The 25,936-nt window shown below is 40.2% G+C and overlaps 1 protein-coding gene across 7 annotated transcripts in view; it reads right to left on the bottom strand.

The window, feature by feature from the left end:
• LOC140206159 (leucine-rich repeat transmembrane protein FLRT2) overlaps positions 1 to 25,936 on the bottom strand; it is a 113,268-nt gene that overhangs the window by 82,975 nt on the left and 4,357 nt on the right. For 2 of the 7 annotated variants that reach the window (XM_072274406.1, XM_072274432.1), the window contains one exon: positions 14,114 to 14,232. The exons of 1 other annotated variant lie outside the window; for it this stretch is intronic. The gene's annotated coding sequence lies outside the window, so the exon portion shown is untranslated. Of the gene's footprint in view, positions 1 to 7,294; positions 7,384 to 12,084; positions 12,187 to 12,208; positions 12,256 to 14,113; positions 14,233 to 18,663; positions 18,742 to 25,936 lie in introns of those variants that run through there. 4 more of the 7 variants (XM_072274413.1, XM_072274422.1, XM_072274438.1 and 1 more) reach the window with 4 other exon arrangements.

The following is a 25,936-nucleotide window of genomic DNA, read 5'->3' as shown; positions in this document are numbered from 1 at the left end:
AGCACTGACACAGGAAAGTAGCATCCATCATCATGGACCCCCACCACCCAGATCATGCTCCATTCTCACTGCCGCCACCAGGACAAAGGTACAAGAGCCTCAGGATCCAGGTTTAGGAACAGTTATTACCCCTCAACCATCAGGCTCTTGAACCAAAGGGGATAACTTCACTCAACCCCATCACAGAAAATTTCCAACAACCCACGGACTCACTTTCAAGGACTCTTCATCTCATGTTCTCAATATTTATTGCTTATTTATTTATTTATTATTATTTATTTCCCTTTTATATTTGTACAGTTTGTTGTCTTTTGTACATTTGCTGTTTGCCCGTCCTGTTGGTGTAGTCTTTCATTGATTCTATAATGGTTCTTGGATTTACTGAGCATGCCTGCAAGAAAACAAATCTCAGGGTTGTATATGCTGATATATATGTACTTTGATAATAAATTTACTTTGAACTTTGAAAAGATAATTGGTAGATCAGCTTTTTTGGACTATGTTCCTAAACTGTGGAATTCAATACCTAAAACTGTAAGGGATGCAGACTTAGTGGACACTTTTAAACACCAGCTCAAATCCTATTGATTTAAGCTTGCTTTTAATTAACATGTTTTTCATCTTTTATTTTTATGTTTGTACTTTATCCCATTGTAAAGCACATTGAACTACATCATCTGTATAAAATGTTTTCTATAAATAAGTTATTAATATTATTTATAATAATAACATCCTCTGCTTCAAGAGGAAAAACTCTACCTTTCCAACGCATACACACAGCAGTCCTTCATCCCTGGTATCTTCAGTAAATCTCTTCAGTATGGTTTCTAAAGCCCTCACACCTTTGCTAAAGTGTGGAGCCCCAGAACTCAATAAAATACTCTAGCTGGATCTGAACCAGTATTTTATAAAGGATAATGATGACTTGCTGAATTTTATTTATGAAACCCAAGATTATGTATGATCTTTCTAAAACACCATCTTGACTTTCTAGTTTCAAAGAATAATCCACAGAGTTTCTGTGTTGGTAACCTATTTCTTTATATATGTAGTGGTAGTCCATGGTGTCCATCGATGACCGGAAACCAGTGAGGGACAATTTTTAGATCAGAAAAGCCAATGCACTGGGGTGGTCCTTCTCTCTCAAACTCAGAAGGTCCAGGTACAGTGGTATGAACAAACATCACAAACTGGGTCTTCCTTAGTTGCAGTGGATGACCATGACATCTTCTGTGCCTTGTCATTGCCCTTTGCCCTCCACAGAGTGTTGCAATACCACCATCCTGGCTGTTGAATCACCTGAGCAGACTTCATATTTAAATTAAATTAAATAACTAGTGCAAAAAGTGAGAGAAAGATAGTGAATTAGAGTACATAAGTTCATTATCCACACAGAAATCTGAGGGCAGAGGGGAGGAATCAGTTCCTAAAACAGTGAGAGTGTGTCTTCAGGTTCCTATACCTCCTCCCTGATGAGGAGAGGGCATGTCCTGGGTGATGGGGGTCCTAATGACAAATGAATATTGCATTTCACATTTTTCTTACCAACATATGTACAGTGGATTCAGTTGGGAGTTCGACACTTTGGTCTGATCATTAGGCTGCTCCAATTAGCCCTGAAATTTCATAGAAATGTTTAAAAAGGTATAAAAAGGACAAACTGAGAAACAAGTTAAATATTTAAGTGAAATACTGAACAGATTAGAACACTGCAGTACTATGAAATTTTGTATTAGTTCCTAAAATTTATCGAGGGATGAATTCATCCAGTCTACACAATGAACAAAATCACCGTAGACACCTAGAGCAAAAAATGGACTACTTTCATACCATGATGGCCTCCTCCAAATCTTCACTTGCACTGTAACATTCAAGATGATCGACGATACCTTCAAATTCTTCGTAGTTCTTAATTTGTTGACGTAGTGAAATCGTTTAATTTTCACTCCTAGCTGTTTCTGACATCTCCAAGCCCGATTGGAGATCATCTCCGAGCAAAACAGTTCTGAACTGGCTTATTGTTTATTTCTCACCAGCTCTCAGTAATAAAAATCATTGCTTTTTGGACACAAACAACCGCAACTGATGCTACTTAAAAACCTCATTGCTCAAAGTACAGTGCACCGCCAAACGGCCACACAGGTGCGTGCAACTGATGCTAATTAGAACCTGATCAACAACAGTCTCCTGCCCCAATCATGTGACATAAGATCTCAAATAAATGAAATAAATCCAGTCTATTTTCCAGAGTAGTGTTTGTTCTTTAAGATTTGTCCCAAATAAGCGGCTACCCTGATTAACCGATAGCCCAATTAACTGGAATCCATGGTACTTCACATTTTTCATTAATAGGCATCATTTGCCAGCCTTCTGCTGATTCCACCAGCCATACTGTATCTCCCTGAGCCTACAATTGTTCTCCACACCGCCACTGCACCTTTAGGTTTGTGAACCTGCAGACCTGGAAATTGGAAATTGTGCCCTCTGTACAAACTCCTAAATGATTTGTCTTTATTAAGAAAAATCAGGGACAACTACTCCGATTAACAAAACATCTGATGGAGGACCATTTGGCCCATTGAATCTGCTCTACTATTCTATCATGGCTGACTTATTATTATTCCTCTCAATACCATTCTCCCGCCTTCTTCACATAACTTTTGATGCTGTTTAAAATCAAGGATCTAGCAACTTCCACTTTAAATATACCCAGTGACTTGGCTTCCAGAACCATCTCTAGCAATGAATTCCACAGATTCACCACCTCCTGGATAAATAATTACCTCCTCATCTCTGTTCTAAAGAAATGTCCCTCTATTCTGAGGCCTCTATCCTCTGGTCCTCAACTCCCCCACCATAGGAAATATCCTGGCCTTTCAATATTTGATAGGTTTCGGTGAGATACCTCCTCATTCTTCTGAACTCCAGTATAGATCCAGAGCCATCAAACACACCTCTTGTATTAACCCTTTCATTCCCAGGAACATTGTCATTCAAGTTCAAATTTCAAAGTAAATTTATTTTCAAAGTACATATGTGTCACCGTATACTAACCTGAGCTTCATTTTCTTATGGGTATTCACAGTAAGTACAAAGAAATACAACAGAATCAATGATAAACCATACACAACAAATACAGACAAACAACCAATGTGAATAAGACACAAAACTTTGCAAATACAAAAAGAGAAAAAAGTAATAATAATAAATATCAAGATAATAATAAATATCAAGAGGTTGAGTTGTACAGTCCTCGAAAGTTGTAGTCTCGTGAACCTCCTCTGGACCCTCTCCAATGCTAGCATATCCTTAGATAAGGGGATCAAAACTGCTCAACACAGTACTCCTAATTGCAGTCTGACCAATGCCTTATGAAACCTCAGCATTACATTCCTGCTTGATTTCCTTAAGGAATCAGAACCTAATCTGCCTCCAGGTATCCTTAGCTCCACCTGGGCTTTCCATGCACCCACCCATCTGCAGGCTACTGAAGATCCATTGTTACCACTTTGCTCTCCCACTCAGCCTCAAGTTCTCAACACTCCACTCCACTTGACTTCTCTTCTCCCTCTTGCAACACCACTCTTACCTTCTGACCTCATATCTCAACTCCAGCCCATACCTTGCCTCAGCGCCAACCCCTGCCTGGTCTAGCAGCTGCAGTCTCCAATTCACTATTACATAGTATGTTTGTTTGTTTGTTTGTTTATTGATTGATTGATTGATTAAGATATCGTGTGGAAAAGGCCCTTCTGGCTCTCCGAGTCATGGTGCACAGCAATGCCCTGTTTAACCCTAGCCTAATCACAGGACAATTTACAATGACCAATGAACCTAGCAACCGGTACGTCTTTGGACTGTGGGACCCGGATTTCAGGGCAGAGTTGAGTAAACCTCGTGGAGCAGTGAGCTGAACCTCGCCTCTGGCCCCAGTATCCTGACCTTTCCAATCTGGCCCAGTGCTTAAATCGTCCAAACCTCAGGTCATTGCTCACTCTCGGACCCAGGTCCTACCCGTTTGATATGCTCTTGGGCCTGAGCTCTGCAGCCTCGATTTGGCCTGTATCCAACCTTTCCCATCTGGCCCGGTGCTTAAAACCAGCCAACTATCTCTCTCACTCTCGCACATGGGCCCCACCGCTTCACCTCGATCTACCTCTTCGCGTTAGCTCCAAGTCGTTCCAGCAATGGCCATATATTGGCTCGTTCCTCGTTCTCTGTGATTAACAAAGTAGTTAGTAGTTTTGTTTGTGGCCAGTAAGTTGTCACTGTCTTTCACCAGTGCCATTGTAAACCTTACATAATTTTTACTTTCCTCAAGCAAGAACGCTGATCAACACCTCCACCCACTAACATCACCCCACCACATCCCCCCGAGCCATTGCTATGTTATCATTTCCTGTCAGGGTCACCTCATGTACAGACACTCCTGGGCCTAGCATCACTTTATGCACCTATGTATATAAACTATCTTCTGTATTTATATTTATTGTGTTTTAATATTATTATTTTTTTATCTTATTGTGTCTTTTTATGCTACATTGGATCTGGAATAATGATTATTTCATTCTCCTTTACACTTGTGTACTGGAAATGACATTAAGCAATGCTGAGTTTTGAATTTTGAATCTAAAAGCACTGCAAAGTACAAAAGGCATCCTATTAGAGTTTATGCTTTATACTTTGTATTTTATTGTCGCCAAACAACTGATACTAGAACGTACAATCATCACAGCGATATTTGATTCTGCACTTTGCGCTTTTGGGTAATTTGCAATTTCTTTTGCTGGAATCATAAGGTTTAGATGTTAGGTTTTCAACTTTTGAGTCAGAGTTGACAAATTGTTCTGTTTGATTTCTTTACGTTGTCCATCGTTTTCTCCTCACTGGCTAAAGAGTGGTTTTTACGAGTGGTGACTAACAACTTGTCAGCAATCCAGGATTGGAGTGTACACTGTGCAGCTCCAGATGTAGGAAATGCATGTTTCAAGCTGCTCGCCAATGGACCTCTCAAGTTACTTGGTAGCTAGTTCAATGGGAAATAATTATTTAAGAACCCTTACCAGTTCTGGGCTGCAGCAGAGATCACACAGGATGTGAACAGGTCAGCAAGTATTACCTGCATGGTTAATAAGTTTTCTTGAACTGGTTTTGTTTCAAAGAAACAGGGCACTGTGATCCCTCAGACTAACATGATGGTAACAAGCCAATTCATTTTTGGTAATTGTGATTGAGGTATAAATGTGGGTCTGGCACAGAATATGAGCATACAAGAGTCTGATTCAATCAGTCATTCAAATGACTGATGTTCCAACATTGCTGCACTCCCTTGGAATTCACTGAAATGTTTATTCTATCCTCAGTGGCCACTTTATTAGGTGCACCTCTATACCTGCTCACTAATGCAAATATCTAATCAGCCAATCATGTGGCAGCAATTATTGCATAAAAGCATGCAGACAAGGTCAAGGGGCTCAGTTGTTGTTCAGACCAAACATCAGAATTGGGGAGAAATGTGATCTAAGTGACTTTGACCGTGGAATGATTGTTGGTGCCAGACGGGGTGGTTTGAGTAACTCAGAAACTGCTCATCTTCTATGATTTTCACGGACAACTCTCTCAAGTTTACAGAGAATGGGAAACTGAGCACAGAAATCGACACTCAGTGGCCAAGTGAAAAGGTACCTGTTCTACCTAATAAAGTGGCCATCCTCCTCACAGTCTGATGTGTTGTGTGCTCAGAGTGCTTTTCTGTATACCGCTATTGTAAAATGTGAGTTACTGTCAGCTTGAACCAGTCTAGCTATTCTCCTCTGACCTCTCTCAGTAACAAAGTGCTTTTGTCCACTGGATTTTTTATTTTTGTCTTTCACATCATTCTCTGTAAGTTCCCATAATAATCAGCATGAGGATGACCAGAAATTGTGGTTTGATTTTGTGATACTAATAGAAGGACAATTAATTTTCAGGATTAGAGTGGTTACTCCTCTGCTGTAAAAATAAATCAGCGTCAGGCAATTTCTTATTTACAGCTCTTTTAATTCATAAACATCATAGTTTAGTCACACAGCAACTCACTACCAACTCATCAAATTTAAGTTCTCAGCCTAGTATTTTTGGTTTAAAATACTCATTACAGATCCGCCCATCTCATTAACAGCTATCCCACCCCACTGGTACATTTGAATTAAAAAACCTGCTAAAGGTAGTGGATATGTCCCAGTCCATCAAGGAGGCAAGGAACTTAGGTCTCACACCACCAGGTTCAGGAACAGTCATTACCCCTTCAACCATCAGGCTCTTGAATCATAGTCACAGTCATACTTTATTGATCCCGGGGGAAATTGGTTTTCATTACAGTTGCACCATAAATAATTAAATAGTAATAAAACCATAAATAGTTAAATAGTAATATGTAAATTATGCCAGGAAATAAGTCCAGGACCAGCCTATTGGCTCAGGGTGTCTGACCCTCCAAGGGAGGAGTTGTAAAGTTTGGTGGCCACAGGCAGGAATGACTTCCTATGACGCTCTGCGCTGCATCTTGGTGGAATGAGTCTCTGGCTGAATGTACTCCTGTGCCCACCCAGTACATTATGTAGTGGATGGGAGACATTGTCCAAGATGGCATGCAACTAGGACAGCATCCTCTTTTCAGACACCACCGTCAGAGAGTGACCAGAGGAGATAACTTCACTCACTCCAACTCTGAACTGTTCCCACAACCTATGGACTCACTTTCAAGGACTCTGCAACTCATGCTTTTGATATTTATTGTTTGTTTGTTTGTTTGTTTATTTATTTATTTATTTATTTATGAATTTTAAAATTTCTCTTTGCATAGTGGTCTTTTGCACATTGTCTGTCTGTCTTCATCATGTGCATTTTTTCATTGATTCCCTTGTGTTTCTTTGCATTTACTGTGAATGCCTGCAAGAAAACAAATCTTGGGATTGTATATGGTGACATATAGGTGCTTTGATAGTAAATTTACTTTGAGCTTTGAACCCCATCCTCAATTCTACATGGTGACTTATACAAAAGCCCACAACCTTGTATACCTTTCATTCTTGTGCATTCTCTTCACCCATCTGTAAGTTCTAGTTGGTTATCTCTTGTTTCACCAATGAAATAGACACATTGTGGTTGCACAAAGTGGAGTTCACCATACAGTTACTTTGCAAACTTCTGTACCTGTTTACACTGATTCTTAAAGCACTATAGAAAGGGTGGCATGTTAGGTGCTGGTCAGCACAACACTTTACAGTAGCAGTGACCTGGGTTCAATACGCACCGCTGCCTGTACGGAGATTTTCTGTTCTCCCCATGGAAGTGTGGTATTACTCCGGATGCTCTCGTTGCCTCCCACAGTCCAAAAGCATTCTGGTTGGAAGATGAATTGGTCATTGTAAACTGTCCCGTAATTAGGCTAGCATTAAATTAGGGGATTGCTGGGCAGTGCAGCTCAAAGGGCCAGAAACCCTACTCCATGCTGTATCTCAATAAATAAAAAAAAACATAGTTCAAGTAGGCACAGTAACTTAGCAACAAAACTCCAGCCAGTCAGGTCCTCTATTACACTAGCTTGATAGCATTTCCTTTTCCACGTGCATCTTGTAACAGAATAGGTTTATACACACAGAAATCTCCATTGAAGCATAGTAAATTGTATCTCCCATCACATTCTATCCTTGACCCATTTTTGTAAACCTCAACAAACTGCCAGAAAAATGTTCTACATTAGTATTTTTTGTGCATTGAAAGTATGTTTATACAAGTCAACCTTCATTAATCTGTCACCATTGGGACCTGACGAGTGCCGGATTAGTGAAAATGCCAAATTACAGAAGGATCACGTGAAGCAATAGCTAACCTTCACTAATCCAACACCATTGGCACCTGTGGAGTGCTGGATTAGTGAAAATGCCAAATTACAGAAGGATAACATTAAACATAATTAGTACTGGATTATCGAAGGAACCGGATTACAGATAGTCGGATTAGTGAAGGTTGACCTGTACTTGCAACAGAACTTTCTTATGTATTGTAAGCATGCTTGTATAAGTATGTTTAATAATTGCAACAAAAATATTAATTACAGGTCCCTCAGCTAAGTTAATTTCCACAATTCGCTTTATATAGACGATTAGGAAGATGATCGAAGTTTCCAAAACAGATTTTAGAGTCATACAGTCGTAGAACACTACGGCAAAGGAACAGGCACTTCGGTCCAACTAGTCCGCGACCCGTTAAACTGCCTAGACCCATTGACCTGCACCTGAACCATAGCCCTCCATACCCCTCCCATCCATGTACCTATCCAAACTTCTCTGTAACTTTGAAATTGAAATCACATCTATCACTTTAGCTGGCCCTTTCACCACTATCTGAGTGAAGAAGTTTCCCCTCATGTTCCCCTTTTTCCACAAAGGGGAAACTTCTTCACTCAGAAGGCCGTGAGGATGTAGAATGAGCTGCCAGCAAAAGTGGTACATGCGAGCTCGATCTCAACATTTAAGAGAAGTTTGGATAGGCACATGGATGGTAGGCATAATGAGGCCTATGCTTCCAGTGCAGATCAATGGAAGTAGGCTGTTTAAACGGTTCAGCATGGACTAGATAGGCTGAAGGGTCTGTTACTGTGCTGTATTTTTCTATGATTCTATGACTCTAAACATTTTGCCATTCACCCTTAACCCATGACCTCCAGTTGCAGACCCACCCAACCACAGTGGAAAAAGCCTGCTTGCATTTACCACCTACACACCACAAAATGTTGTATACCTCTATCAAATCTCCCATCAATCTTTTACATTCAAAGGAGCATAGTTCTAAATAATAAGAATCAAGTTTTAAACAATTTTTGTTTTAAAACAGTGTTAGACAGGTAACAAACTTCAGGGAGTTAGTTTGCCAAGTTTAAGGTCTGGTCAGCTAATCACATAGTTGCCAAGAGTGGATTGATTACACCTTCGCGATAAAATAGACCAGAATTAGAAGCTCACAAATTCCTCAGAATCATGAGTAGTGAAGGAAATTACATGGAGAGATCTGAAAATATTTCAGCAAAACTATTATCATGATTTCCTGTACAATAAGGGCTGAATTATCACATTAGAGTAATTGAAAAACTATTGTTTTTTTTTGCTGAAAACTTGGATATAGATAAAATCTTCAATCCAATTAAATTGCTAGGTATTTTTAACAAGCTGCTTAGCTTTGCAATGCAGGCATCTGTTCTCACTCTTTCAGAATACCGTCTCCTACCTTCAAATCTGCTGCAGATTCACACAAACCTGTCACACAGAACATTAACATCTACAGTATTGATTCCCAATGAATTTTCAGATGTTAATGTGTACCAGTATCTCGAGTATATTATTTGACCATAGTTGCGAAGGCCATGACTTTAAAAATAACTGAACACGCCTGCTATTGAGGAATAAAATCCACTCAGGCAAAATTCAGATGCTCTTCTGACACCCAATGATTTTTCAGATCTTAGTATGTCCCAGTTTCTTGACTCACATCTGACCACTGCTGAAAAAGCCATGGGTACAATGCCAATTGGGTGGCAGGGTGGAATTACATCTTTACCACAGGAGATATAAGGTGCTCCTTCCCTCCAACAGCCTGCAAGGGACCCGTGGGCAAGGTATAGTACCTTCTTAGCCCCCTGATCAGGGTCATGTGGAGCCACAGGAGCAGGTAGTGGATAGTCGTATGAGCAGCTGGTGTATATCACAAGTCCTGGTTATGTGACCACTCATGCCAGGTAGACGATCCTTGAAGAGTATTTGATAATTGCTGGTGTCACCTATTATGTAAAGACATCGCCCAGAAGAAAGAAACGGCAAACCATTTCCGTACAAAATTTTCCCAAGAACAATTATAGTCAGGAAAGGCCTAGATCACTCTCATCTTACAAGATGGCACATTAAAATAATGCCAATCTTGGAAAATGACTGAGCATGCCTGCTATCCAGGAATGAAATCCTCTCGGGCAAAATGCCAATGCTCTTTTAAATAACATCACAAAAGTTAGTGCACACTTCCTTTGTTCACCATTTTGAGATGGGATTTAAAAGACTTAAAGAAATAGTTTGTGAAGGAACAAAAGGGAAGTGCTTTGACAAGAGCAAAGCTACCAGGTAGAGATCTAATTACAATCTCTCCTGGTGAAGCACAGTTTTAGCGTCTGCATTTTACTATCTGTTGAATTTAAGAAATGGAGTTTATAGCCATCTCCAAGGTAATCTGTATCCTCATCTATACCACCAACCTGTGTTCATTTCCTCAGCCTACAACTCTACAATCAACCTTTCTTCCTTCCACGATTAGTTCCTCCAAATATTTCTTCATATCATTTAGAGGTTGGGTTGCTGATAGAACATAACTGAGTTTAAATTGTTCCACATGCCCGATAATGATACAAATCCTGCTTTTCAATTAATACTCATCCTCACTAACTTTTACTCATTCTCTCTTTTAACTTGCCAAATCCAACATCAAAAGGAAATGGATTTATGAAAGGGAAATCATGGTTAACAAATATGCTGGAGTTCTTTATGTCTGTATCGATGTTGATATTCTGTGTTTCATGTTCCCTTTCTGTCCCCCCACCACTTCCTCATCAATGTCAACATATTTCTCCAAACCCTTGTACTTTCGTTATGCCGTAATCTTTCATGAGCCTCCTTATGGGAAAGGAGTTGGCAAAGAGGAGGAAAGAGATTCAATTCACACCCTGTGTTTGGATTTACAAACCCAGAGAAGGGAAATGATAGATTACCATTTTATCAGAATTGGAATCAGGTTAGTATCACTGACATATGTCCTGAAAGTTCTTGTTTTGTGGCAGCAGCACATTGCAACACATAATAATAATAATAATAATAAAAAATGCTACAAATTACAATAAGAACATATATATGTAAATAAGTTAAATAAATTATGCAAAAATGGAGGAAAAATAGAAATAAATAGCAATGTAGTGTTAATGGGTTCATTGTCCATTCAGAAATCTGATTGCAGAGGGGAAGAATTATTCCTTAAACATTGAGTGTGTGTCTTCAGGCTCCTATACCTCCTCTTTGATGGTAGCAATGAGAAGAGGGTATGTCCTGGGTGGTGAGCGTCCTTCATGATGGATGCAGCCTCAGACATCCCACCCTGCAAAAACTCATTTCAGGGAGGTAGCACCATCAATTTGTGGGAGACTCCTGGAACTTATGGGGGAGGTGGGATGTCTGCAATAGAGTAGCTCCTTAGCAGCTAGCCAGCTAGTTTAAATAATGTTAGTTATGCTAATGAACGAATGACACCTGTTAAACTCACCTCAACGTGTCTTTTACAGTCTTAACCCACCATGGGCAATAGAAAAGTCACTGTTGCAAACAGTGCAGCGAGCAACACTGTCATTATTTTTGACCCCTATTAGGCAGGGGTACACTTTAGTGTAGTCTGGGGTGACGTACGTTTTATATTTTCTTTTTTTGGAACACTCTTGCTCTCTCTCTCTCGCGCGCTTGCTTTCTCGCTCTCGCGCTCTCTCTCGTGCTTGTTTTCTCGTTCTTGCTCTCGCTCTCTCTCGCGCGTTTGCTTTCTCACTCTCGCGCTCTCTCTCGTGGTCGCTCTCTTGCGCTTGCTTTCTTGCCTTCGCGCTCTCTCTCTCTCTCTCTCTCCCTCTCTCTCTCGCTCTGTCACTCGTGTTTGCTTTCTTGCTCTTGTGCTCGCTCTCTCACCCTTTCTCGCGCGTTCTCTCATGCTCGCTCTCAAAAAATTCAATTTCTGGGACATTGTATATAATTTGCGGGCATCAGGGAGCCACTATTAATATGTGGGAGACTCCCGGAACTTCCGGAAGTGGTAGCATGTCTGCAGCCTGTTTGAGACATTAGCATTTGAAGGTGTCCTCAACGCTGGGGAGGCTAGTGCTTATGATGGAGCTGCCTCAGCTAGCAGCTGTCTGCAACTTTTGTCTGATCCTGTGCATGGCTCCTCCATACCAGGCAGTGATGTAACTAGTTAGAATGCTCTCTATGGTACATACGCAGAAATTTGCTAGAGTCTTCGGTGACATACCAATTCGCCGGAAGCTCCTAATGAAATAGAGCTGGTGTGGTGCCTTCTTTGTAATTGCATCTATATGTTGGGCCCTGGATAGATCCACAGAGATGTTGACACGTAGGAACTTGAAACTGCTCACCCTTTCCTTTGACGAGGACTGGTGTGCGTTCCCTCGACTTTCCCTTCCTGAAGTTTACAATCAGTTCCTTAGTCTTACTGACAATGAGTGCAAGGTTGTTATCGCAATACAGTTCAATAACTAAACCACCAACCACCACTTAACCACCAACTAAAAACAAGAAATACCTGGGGCTTTGAGTAGAATTTTGACTTCATGGGATATAAGGATATGACCAAGGGATGAAAGGGAACATGATACAATTATCGGTATCCAGACCAAGCAAGTGACATTAGTCTAATAACAGCCTTTACTACAAAGGGAATGCAGTATAAAAGCAGCAGGAAAAAAATATATAATTTTGCACTGTTGAGGCTACTGCTGTTGTTCTACAGTACATACAATGTTAGTTTCCATATTTGGGGAAAGATATATCAATTTTGTCTTCCAGTAAACAAATTTCCTTCCCCTTCCACTCTGACATTTTACTTTTTCTCACCTGCCTATCCCCTCCCCCTGGGAACCCTCCTCCTTTCCTTTCTCCCCTGGTCACTCTCATCTCCTGTCAGGTTCCTTCTTCTCCAGCCCTTGACTTCTCCCACACACCTGACTTCACCTATCATCTTCCAATGAGCCTTTTCCCCTCCCCCACCTTTTCATTCTGGCATCTTCCCTCTTCCTTCTCAGTCCTGAAGAAGGGTTTCAGCATGAAATATCGACAGTTTATTTATTTCCATAGATGCTGCCTGACCTCCTGAATTCCTCCAGCATTTTGTGCATCTTACTTTGGATTTCCAGCATCAGCAGAGTTTCTTTCGTTTAGGTTGTTCTTACATTTGAAACAATCAGAGAGGAGTTATTAGACTGATTACTGGGCCGAAGGAATGCCCATCAGTCTGGGCTTGTGTTCACTGGGGGATTGAAGAATGAGAGATGATCTTATTGAGATACACGAGATTCCAAGGCCGAGATGTTTTCACTGATGAGGATATCTGGAACATTGGGTGTCGATTCTGATAAAGGGTTTGTCCATTTTGTCTAGATTTTAAGAGGAATTTCTTCTATCGAACTGTTGGAAATCTTCAAATCTCTTCATACCAGAAAGTGCTAGAGTTGGCTATTGAATATATTCCAGGTGGAGATTGATTGGTTCGCTTAAATTATAGGAACAAGACAGACAAAATGCTGGAGGAACGCAGCAGGTCAGGCAGCTTCTATGGAGTAGAGGAAACAGTTGATGTTTCATGCCAGGACCCTTCATCAATTACAAATGTGGATAACATGGAAAGATGATGTTGACAGCAAAGTTGGTTCAGGCAAGATCTTGTTGAAAGGCTAGTAACATCTTGAAGGACCCTAACGACCCTGCTCATGGACTGTTTGTCCCATTCCCATCAGTGAGGAGGCTATGTATCATCCACATCAGGACCACCAAACCCCAAAAAAATTTGTTTTCCCCAAGCAGTAAGGCTGATCAACATCTGTAACCACTAACCCACCCTTCCACTCCCAGAGCCATCATGACTTTATCATTTCCAGTCAGAGTTACCTTATGTACAGACACTCCTGTGCCTAATGCCTATTTATGGCCATGCAATCAATCTATGTATATAAGCTATCTATGTATTTATATTTATTGTGGTTTTATTATGCTTTATCTTAGTGTGTTTTTTGTGCTGCATTGGATCCAGAGTAACAATTATTTTGTTCTCCTTGACACTTGTGTCCTGGAAATGACATCTTGAACCTTGACATCCTCACTTGACTCATTCCGAGCTTTGCTTACAGTGGTTTTGCTTTTCTACCTGGCTGATACTCTTCATGTCCAAGCCTGCCCTCCCACCCCCTTTCGTTTGTTCTTCTCTTTCTGTACCTTTTGAAATATTCCCACAAATTTTTGCTTTGAGCATTGTTTCAGTCACGTACCTTGAGTTGAACAATGCTCGGTCTCGATTCTTTCCCTGAGCTCAGAGCGATTATTCTGCGACAATCCTCCTTTAAAAATGCAACTTGTTGAAATAATTTTCTCACAGTAGTTTCAAAGCCTGCAAAGAAAATAATGTAGAAATCAATATCTGAAACAACTGTCCACATTAATAACATTAATGACATCAGTTTATGTAGTTCTGTATAATATAAAAACAGTTTCAAGTTCCTGGGTGTCAACAACTCTGAAGATCTAAACATGAGAAATTCTGTAGATGATAGAAATCCAAAGCAGCATATATCAAATGCCAGAGGAACTCAGCAGGTCAGGCAGCATCTGTGGAAATGAATGAACAGTCAATGTTTCGGGCCGAGGCCATTCATCAAGGATGGAAAGGAAGGGAGAAGAAGCCAGAATAAGATGATAGGTGAAGCCAGGCGAGTGGGACGTCCACGGCCACCTCTTGTGCCAATATAAAGCCATCCTCAGGATGGAGGAGTAACACCTTATATTTCATCTGAGTAGCCTACAACCTGATGGCATGAATATCAAATTCTCCTTCGGTTAAAAAATATGTCCCCACCCCTTCTCTTCCTCGATTACCCACTTTGACCTTTTACCTCTTCTCACCTGCCTATTACTTCCCTCTCATCTTTCCCTTTCTCTGATGGTCCACTCTTCTCTCCTATTAGATTCCTTCTTCTCCAGCCCTTGAACTTTCCCATCCAGCTGGCTTCACCTATCACCTTCCAGTTAGCCTCCTTCCCCTCCCACCACCTTTTTATTCTGGCATCTTTCCCCTTCCTTCTCAGTCCTGATGAAGGGACTCGGCCTGATACACTGACTGTTTTTTTCATTTCCATAGATGCTGCCTAACATGCTGAATTCCTCCAGCGTTTTGTGTCTGAAGATCTATTCTGGGCCCATGTTTTTGCAATTACAAGAAGGCTATGTTTCTTGAGGTGTTTGAGGACATTTGGAGCAGGTCTGTTACCAAAGACTCCAGCAAATTTCTACTTATGTACCATGGAGAGCATTCTAACCAGTTGCATCACTGTTATGAGGGGCCACAGCACAAAATCACAAAATGATGCAGAAAGTTGCAAACCCATCTAGCTTCATCATGGGCACTAGCCTCCTGTAGCATCAAGGACATGTTCAAAAGACTATGCCTTTAAAAGGACCCTCATCATGCAGGGCATGCCATCTTCTCATTGCTATTATCAAGCAGGTGGTACACACACTCAACATTTTAGGAGCAGCTTCTTTCCCTCTGCCATCAGATTTCTGAACCAACAATAAATTCATGTACACTATTTTTTTGAAAAAAAGAAAGAAAGAAAGAAGGAAAAAAGAACCCCTACTAACTAAAAAATAAACCCCTGCTAACAAAAAAAAAATGGAAAAAAAAACCCATTGGGAGCACAACCCCGGAGCTATACGCCATACAAGCTTCCATAAAAGGAAAACATCAATCCGCCAACTGAAATCCATTTAAACAAGAATCAGAAGGAAACCATCTTAATTAATTCAAATCAGCTGTTTTAACACTTTATTTTTTTTCTTATTATTATTGATATATTGTTTAGCTTTGTTAATCAGTTATTTGGTAATTTAATTTCTCATTGTACATGTTGACATGTTGACTTGATTACTTTCATGTATTTTTTTTGTTGATCTTCAACAATAATTAATAAAAAAGATTTAAAAATGAAAATGAAATTCATGTGCACTACCTCACTATTTTGATTTCCTTTTTGCTTTACTTGTTTCAGTTAAGTTTTTAGATATATTTTATTGTAATTTATATTTTTTATTATATATTGCAATGTACTACTGTTGCAAAACAACAAATTTCATGACTGTATACAATATTGTGCAAAAGTCTTAGACACATATACATAGCTAGTAATTGCCACTGTGGAGCAGAGTGAGTTTGTAAATCTGGCGGTAGCAAAGGATGTTGGGAATAGTGGGGGTGGAGCACTATGGAAGGGGTGTAGGACAGGTGGCAGAGGAAGAGTGCCAGGGGTAGGAGGTGGTGCAGGTGCAGACGCACCCAGTCCTAAGACACCAGGCAAGGTCACTTGGTTCTAACAATTGGTTTACTGATCATTACAGAATGTCTCTCTGGTGCATCCTACTCCCACCTCTCTTCCTTCTCCTTTTCCAAACATGATTTTCCTCTCCCTACCCCCTTCCCACTCTCAGCCCACAAAAGAGACCCAGATCAGAATCAGGTTTATGTCATGAGTGTGTTTTTTTTCTTTTGTGGCAGCAGTACACTACAATACATAAAATTACTACAGTAGTGTGCAAAATTCTTAGGCATCCTAGCTATACATATTTGCCTAAGACTTGTGTCACCTTGGTGATTGTATGTCATCTAGATCATGCCCTCTTCTCATTGCACAGCGCACATTCAACATTTTAGGAACGGCTTCATCCCCTCCACCATTACATTTCTGAATGCACAATGATCCCATATACACTACCTCACGATTTTCTTTCCAATTTTTTGTTCTCTTTTTGCACTACTGAAATATATTTCTTAATGTAATTTATATTTTTTATCATTATGTATTGCACTATATGCTGCCGCAATACAACAAATTTCACAACAAACACCACTGAGCTTAAACCTGATTCTGAGTCAAATAGTCAGGCTGGTTTGGTCATTATATCAGTGTCATACAGCACTGCAGAACAGAAACAGGCCCTTCAGCCTATCTAGTCTGAGCCGAACAATAATTCTGCATAGTACTATTGACCTACACCTGAACCATAACCCTCCTTACCATTGTTGTCCGTGTACTTATCCAAATTTCTCTTAAATGGTGAAATCAAGCCTGCATGGGAAGAAGGAAAGGAACAGGCGAGAGAGCGGAAAGCACCAGAGAGACATTCTGTAATGATCAATGAACCAATTGTTTGGAATCATGTAACCTTAACTGGTGTCTCAGGCCTGGGTGTGTCTGTATGCATGGCACCTCCCTGCCCCTGGCACTCCTTCTCTGCCACCTGTTCCACACCTCTCTTGCAGCACCTCATCCTCATCATTCCCAATGTCCTTTGCCCCTGCCAGATTTACAAACTCGCTCTCCACTCCATGTTGACAAATTCATATATATATACTTATTTTTCACAGTGCTGTTTCCTTGGTCAAGCTGTTTGCAGACAGTTAAGCACATCAGAAGTGGACCTACTGTTATAGTTTACAAAATCCTACCTCTAATTAACATGCAAGAATCCACAAGAAGGAAAGGGACAATAATTGAATTAAATTAGGGTAAGTTTTCCTGATCCTTCTCCAACCCTGGATGGAATCCAATGGGAGAAATTTGAATGAAATTTCACCATTGTGTACCCGGTGGGATCTGTACCCCCACTGCTTCTTCATTCATTCTTTCAAACAAGGTAAAATTAAAAGCCCAACTCATAAACACAAGAGATTCTGCAGATGCTGGAAATTCAGAGCAACACGCACAAAATACTGGAGGAACTCAGCAGGTCAGGCAGCATCCTGATGGAAGATCTCAGTCTGAACCATCGACTGTGTATTCATTTCCGTAGATGCTGCCTGTCCTACTGAGTTCCTCCAGCATTTTGTGTGCGTTGCATACAATAAAAAACAATTTATTTTCTGTTAGGTAACAACAGCTGGAGTTAACAGTAGACTTCAGGAAATACTGATAGGAAATTTAATTGCCAGTGTGACTTGCTAAGTTTTATTTGACCACACTTGGAGTTACCCTGTGAAAAATTCAGTGATGTTCACAATTAATTTTCCTTGTTTAATTATTTTGAGCATTTATAATGATCAATTAGGAAGAATGTAAGACTTTAAAGTGTTGACAGGTATATTTATTAAATCTTGGATGGATCCTAATTGTAATGTGACTTCAAATATACAAGCAAAATCTAATGAAGAAGATGTGACTGAATATATGAGGAAATTATTGGAATATTAAATTGTGTGTCTAATACATGGAAAGATTATGTGAAGATGCTAACTTCAGAAGTAAATTAATTTTCGAAATTGGACGTACAGTAATAACATACTACTAACTTAAATGCCTTTCATCTCAGGATTTGGTTTGAGGCCAATTTAGGTTCAGAAGATGAAAGTCTTCTCTCTCTGCTGCTAATAATAAATTGGCACTCTTATTCAGGGGCCACAGGGTGGGCTGAGTTCAGGCTGGAAAAGCTCACACTGATTGAGTAACAGAGCACTTTTTGAGGTTGAAGGTAAAACTCAATGCAGAGGGAACATTACATGAGACACATCCCACAACAGAACTTAAGTTACTCAAAGTTGACACTGCATAGAGAAGGCAAGAAAATATTCCATTTCCTGAAATTATCCGGGAAAAGAAAAGCCATTAGAGGATATTGCGACTTTTGGGGCAAGAGCAGTATAACAGAATGGCCTTTCATTTTGATTTGATGACAGCAAAACAGTTTTGTATCTATACTTGGTAAAATAACTTAAATAAAATGAGATTACTCATTTCAGGTCATCAAAGTTACAAAAGTTACCCCAAATTACCGTGGCACAGTAGAGCAGTGGTTATAGTGCCAGCGAGCCAGGCTCCATTACCGCTGCTGCTGGTACGGAATTTGTACGGGCTTGTTTGGCTGGAAGGACCTCTTTACCGTGCTGTATCTCTAAATAAATAAATACTCAGTCTGAGTCCAGTTATTAGAAGCCATTAGCCCAATTAAGCACAAATTGGCACTAAATCAGCACTTTCGTCGGGAAATTTCACAGGCACCAGTGTAGGGGTAGGGGTGGAAATGTCATCTGGGCATTAGAAAAGCCTTCTATCAAGAATGAGATTAAGGAGTATGTTTGATGCAGGGTAAACTAATGAATCGCCAGTCACTCAAAGCATAGAACTCCAGTACCCATCACCACATACTCACACCGCACTGAGTCCGAACTTTTGACAAATAAAAGGTGACAGAGAGGAAATGAAGAGTCAGGAAGAAAGAATTTTAATAGTCATAGTCATAGTCATAATCGTACTTTATTACTCCAGGGTGAAATTGGTTTTCGTTACAGTTGCACCATAAATAATAAATAGTAATAGAACCATAAATATTAAATAGTAATATGTAAATTATGCCAGTAAATTATGAAATAAGTCCAGGACCAGCCTATTGGCTCAGGGTGTCTGACCCTCCAAGGGAGGAGTTGTAAAGTTTGATGGTCACAGGCAGGAATGACTTCCTATGACACTCAGTGTTGCATCTCGGTGGAATGAGTCTCTGGCTGAATGTACTCCTGTGCCCAACCAGTACATTATGTAGTGGATGGGAGACATTGACCAAGATGGCATGCAACTTAGACAGCATCCTCTTTTCAGACACCACCGTGAGAGAGTCCAGTTCCATCCCCACAACATCACTGGCCTTACGAATGAGTTTGTTGATTCTGTTGGTGTCTGCCACCCTCAGCCTGCTGCCCCAGCACACAACAGCAAACATGATAGCACTGGCCACCACAGACTCGTAGAACATCCTCAGCATCGTCCGGCAGATGTTAAAGGGCCACGGTCTCCTCAGGAAATAGAGACGGCTCTGGCCCTTCTTGTAAACAGCCTCAGTGTTCTTTGACCAGTCCAGTTTATTGTCAATTCGTATCCCCAGGTATAAATACATTATTACATCAATGAAATCGTTAGTGACTGCAGTGAGATATACAAAATTATGAGGGGCATAAACAGGGTAGATTCAAGTGGACTTTGTGCTATAATAGATATTAAAAAATGGAACACATACCATCACAGAGAGCATCTTCACATCAGCCAGTACTGTCTGGTTTGGTGCATCATCCTCTTGCAAAGGTCACTGGCTGCCACCTGGCATTACTACAAGACTTATATGTGTCCAAGGCAGAGAAATGGCCAGGAAAAAATTATCGTGGATACTACCCACTTTGCAAACTGCCTTTTGCAAAAGATCCCTTCTGGAAAGTGCTATAGGGCTATTAAACAAAATTTCACACCATCTTAAAAGTATCTTCCCCCAAGCAATTAATCAGATCAACCATTCTAGTTATTGAATTGAATTGACTTTACACCACCCCATCTATTACCCCCCACCACTGCACTGTACTGTAATCACTTTAAATCGGTACATCGTAAATACATGAGAATATTTATCTATTTATGCATATTTTATTCTATATCCATACTTCTAACTTAATTTTGTATTAATTTTTATTCTTATTGATTGTTGAATGTTGTTTTAGTTGCATGTCACAGCAGGGAAAGTTTCTAATACATGCAAATGGATCTGGCCAATAAAAGATAATCCTTGACACATTTAAAACAAAGATTTTCCAGAGACACCTGAGTGGGATTTTTTCTATATCTCAATGGTTGGAATCTGGAATTCTTTAAACTGATGGTGGAGGAAGAGATTCTCACAATGGACGAGCACTTGAATTACCAAGGTATAGGAAGGGAACAGACCAAGTGCCAGTGTATAGGGATTCGTATAGATGCCTAATCTATTCTCTTCCCATCCTTACCATTCTGCATTAGCTTCCCCTATCTTTTAGAGTTGATTTTAAAGTTCTCTCACTTGTTTTTAAAGCTCTCAATGGTCTGGGACCAGAATACATCACAGCTCTCAGGCCTTCATCTGCTGGTCCCTTAAATTTAAACAATCTTCCTCAAAAGATAATTAGCACATCAACTTTTCTGAACTGCGCTCCTAAACAGTAGAACTAAATACCTAAAACTTTAAGGGATGCAGATTGTCCACTTTAAAGGACAGCTCAAAATCTACAGTATTTATTTAAACTTGCCTTTAACTGACATCTTTCTGTCTTTTATTTTCATGTTTGCACCTTATCCCATTGTAAAACTCTTTGAACTACATCGTCTGTACGGAAAGTGTGCTAAAAATAAGTTATTATTCTAGTATTTTTATTTCAGATCTCAAGATGGTAAAACCTGAGATACGGGCATAGCCAAGCACAATCATTTCTCAATTGTAAGAACTTTCAGACTATTCTAGTGGTGTTTAGCGTTGTGGCTCTCTAAAGATTTACACAAATATTGCTGTGTAGGCCAAATTATTTAATGCTATTGTGTAGTAACTTTGATATGCTACCAATTGTAGATATTACTATTGGTACAATGTATACCCTGTTCATGTTCCATCATTATTATTATTGTTGTTGTTGTTATTATTAATAGCTGGGTGGATGAGGCCTGTTTCCGTGGTGACTGAATAACACACTGAAGAGATAACTCAGAGACAGGAGAGCAGCTGATGGAAACTGACTTTGACAGTAACAGTGGCATTACAATCATTTGCTCATATTGACTTATGACTTGGAATAAGGCCATTCAGCCAAACAAGTCTAGGCTGGCTCCCAGAGGATACACATAGGTCTCATTCCACTCCTATTTTCCAGTAACCTATTTTCTCACACATGTCCACCAACTCCCTTTGGGTTTCCTGCCAACCATTTGCACAACAGCTGCTATCAATGGCATGGTGAATTAATTCATTATAAGAGTGATTGGCAGGAAACCCAGGGAGATTTGATGGGTTTATGAGAGAAAATAGCCTTCTATGGCTGGTAGGAAACCAATGCACCAAGAGGGAACTCATGTGGTGACAGAAAAAGTACATAAATTCTACCTGGACAGCACCTGACGTTAGGATTGAACCACTGAAGCTGTGAGGGAGCAACATTTTGCAGTGCCAAAGCGCCACCCTATGCCAGCTGCCATCCATTCTGCCTGATAGCTTTTGTCGATGTGTTAGGTTTTACAGTAAATTCAGTATTTCTGTGGTCTGGGATTTGTGAGGCCTTTCAAGTCTAAGTATAGTGAAGAAGATTGTAGTGGTTTAATCGTTACTTTATTAGTTACAGTAGTGGAACTCAGCATGGTCTTCCACTGCTATAGCCTGTCCACTTCAAGGTTCTACATGTTGTCTGTTCAGAGATGCTCTTCTGCACACCACTGTTGTAACGTGAGATTATCTGAGTTACTCTTGCCTTCCTGTCAACTTGAATCACTCTGCTAATTCTCCTCTGACTTCTCTCATTAATAAGGCATTTTAGCCTGCAGTATACTATAGTGTCAGCTTTTAGGAGAGAAAACTTGACAGACATACTGGTCAGTACCGAATTACATGCAGTCCTAAACTTTGGGGTGTGGAGGAGAAACAGTAAGGTATGCAAACAGTTAAGAACATCAGAAAGTATACACAACAGAGCCCACAGAACTGCCACTCACTGGACTCTATTTCACTTTTTTTTTGCATAATTCTCTGTAAACTAGCGCAGGGGATCCCAACCTTTTTTTATGCCGTCATTCCATGGTCAAAGTCACTTAGATCACATTTTTTCATTTGATTCTGTCATTTGATCTGAACAACAACTGAACCTCTTGACATGTCTGCATGCTTTTATGCACTGAGTTGTTGATACATGATTGGCTGATTAGATACTTGCAATCATACAGGTGTACCAAGTAAAGTGGCCACTCAGTGTATGTATATATCAATCCTGTTCACAACTGAATTGATACCATCTGTATTATGTACAAGGTATTTCGAATTATAATTTATTCTCTTTCAATTTAACTCCTACTCCTGCATTACTCTAAACACCCATCAGCAAGGACGCAGCGTGACATCCACACCAGGACCACCAGACCCAATACACTTATTTTCCCTAAGCAGTAAAGCTGATCGACACCTCCACCCACTAACCCACCCCTCCACATCCCCAATCATCACTCCATTATAATTTCATATCAGTCACTCCTGTGTCATGAGCTCTGCAGCCCTCTGCAACGAGCTGTGGAGTGTTGGGCTTCTAGGTTTCTCAAGCATCTGTGTTTACTAATTGTTGTTTTAACTGGAGCTGTTAAACTCTTGTGCTCCCTGTTGGATCTTGTCAACTTAATAGTGACTGGCATGGGTTTTCCACATTCTGTGATTATTTAAAGTGGAGTCCTGTTTACCACTCCCTGTGGGGTCCTGTGTGTTGAGAATATTTGTCTTGTGCTATTGCTCGGTCATGCCACCAATGTTCAGTTTGAATTGCTATGTAAAACCTCTTGTTTCTGCCTCTACATGGGAGCCTGCCATTCATCCACACTTGGGTTCAGTCGAAACAAGCGCTCATTATTATGATACTTCTGTGCCTGGCTTCACCTTATGGACAATCTATGTATATTTATGTTAATTGTATTTTTGTATTTTTTTTCTTATTGTGTTTCTCTGTGCCACATCAGATCTGGAGTAACAATTATTTTGTTCTCCTTTAGAAATGTGTACTGGAAATGACATTAAACAATCTTGAAGTTTGAACTTGGTTATTTGTTTACTGATATAGCAAAGGTGTAAAAATCACAGAAGGTGAGAAGACAATGTTGCTGCTGAAAGATTGTCTAACATCGCAGATGATGGCAGTGGGATGCAGGCTGTTCAAATCTTACAGTAGGCAGACCATCTAACTAGTAAAGTTTCTCATATTTTATGTATGATTTATCATCATCATTGTGTGCAGTGTCATTTGACGTGTGCATTCATGGTCCCAAGACCATGATTGTTCTTGGCAAATTTGCCTACCAAAGTGGTTTGCCATTGCTATCTTCTGGGCGGTGTCTTTACAAGACAGGTGACCTCAGCCATTATCAATACTCTTCAGAGACTGTCTGCCTGGCATCAGTGTTTGAATAACCAGGGCTTGTGATATGCACCAAATGCTCATACGGCCATCCACCACTTGTTCCCATGGCTTCACTTTACCCTGATTAGTGGGGGTGGGGCGGGGCTGGGCGTGCTAAGTAGCTGCTACACTTTGCACAAGGGTGACCTTTAGGCTAGCAGAGAGAAGGAGCACCTTATACCTCCTTTGGTAGACATGTATCTCCACCCCACCACACATGTATAAGTAGGTCCATGCTAAGGAATAGCAGCAACCTATTCCATTTTATAAATCAAAGTTCAAAAATGTTCTAAGCTCAAAGTAAATTTGTTATGAGAATACATCTATGGCACTGTATACCACCCTGAGATTCATTTTCTTGGGGGCATTCACAATAAATAGAAGCTATGAAAAACCTCACAGGACAGAGATCGACAAATAACCAATGTGCAAAGACTGTGCAAATACAAAAAGAAAAAAAAATTATAATACTAAATAAGCATTGAGAACACCAGTTGTAGTCTTTTAAGAATGAGTCCATAGGTAGTGGAATCTGTTCACTGTTGAACTATTAAAGTTCTTAGTTTTCTTAAAGTTTAGCATGTAGGGTATCAGATACCAACTCACCAAGTTAGTGGAAAAACAGGAAAGGCTTGTACATTATATTAAAATGTAGTTGAACAATCTAGCTTTGTACACAGACACCCAAATTGTCGCCTTATGTTACACGGTGATGTATTCGAAGGAGGTGTTTACTGAAATTTCTGAAGGTAACAGATACATTTTTTTACAGGTTTCTGTGAACTAAGATTATTTTTAGGATTGTTTAAGATTTCCAGTATACAAGTGTAAAGGAGAACGTATAATTGTTACTCCGGATCCGATGCAGCACAAAATTACACAAAAAGATATAGAACACAATAAAAAAAACATAATAAATATAATTATGTAAGATAGCTTATATATGTAGACTGATTGTATGTGATTAAGTGACGATAGGTACTGGAATGTCTGTACAGATGGTGGCGGACAGAAAGGTTAAGTTATGACGGTGGGATGGGCCCAATATCTTCAGCTCTGGGAAACGTTGGAAGAAATCGGAAAAGCACTTGGTGCTCTCCACGTTTCGCCCGGAGAGTGCGAAGTGAGGCGCTATGCAATTGGCAGCCACTCTCACCGAGTCAAGAGAGAGACCGTGAGCATGCAGCCAGTAACCGCCGCCAAGCCGAGATAAGACGCTGACAGGACAGAAAGCAGGATTGACGGGGAGTGTAGGAGTTGGTCACTGCTCGAAATTTAACGTGCCACGTTAACAGATCTCTCAACCCCGAAACAGACCAAAAAAAGTAGAAACCTGTGATGACATAATAGTTGAAAGGAAGGAGCTTTCAGTACGTGCCGAATTCACGAATAAACAAGTCAATAGTGTTTGGAGAGGAAACAGAAGCATTTCTATACAGTGTCCACACAATAATCATCAGAGTTGTACACACTGGCGGGTTTGTTGTCAATAGAATACTCTACGTGTTAGGACACCTCACACATCAACGAGAGAGAGCGTGCGACATATAAAGTTGTACCCCGCCGGCGCCTTCCTTAAAATCCCAGTGTCACCCAGTGATCTCCCTCAAGGCTGGAATACCTCTGTATATCTTTCCACTGCAACAAACCAATCTGTTATTTAATCATAAAGGGAGTTCAAGAAATGTGTTTACATCTCACTATTTGTGTCCCACTTTAAGACGAGAAAATGGATCTTGCCCTTTTATCATTTGTGTTAGAACGAAAACGAGCCAATTACAGTGAATAGTGGGGCATTAAGCTGCATTTTAAACCACTATTGTACCAATGCAGTTATCACAGACATCTCTCTGCGCATGGGGCGGGTATGATTGTCACTGAACAAGATTCAAGATTCAAGATTGTTTAATATCATTTCCAGTACACAAATGTAAAGGAGAACGAAATAATCGATACTCCGTATCCAATACAGCACAACAAAACACAATAAGATTAAAAAATCACAACATAAAGCGTAATAAATGTATATACATAGATTGAATTATTTTAGTAAAACTATCCTGAATAAGGCAAGGGTTCCGAAAACGGGTAAGTGATCAAACTTGCATCTATTCGT

The sequence above is a fragment of the Mobula birostris genome, chromosome 1 (assembly GCF_030028105.1).
Source record: "Mobula birostris isolate sMobBir1 chromosome 1, sMobBir1.hap1, whole genome shotgun sequence".
In the NCBI taxonomy this organism is placed as follows: Eukaryota; Metazoa; Chordata; class Chondrichthyes; order Myliobatiformes; family Myliobatidae; genus Mobula; species Mobula birostris.
Note: the sequence above shows the minus strand (reverse complement) of the source record. Positions and strands in the feature narration are given on the sequence as shown.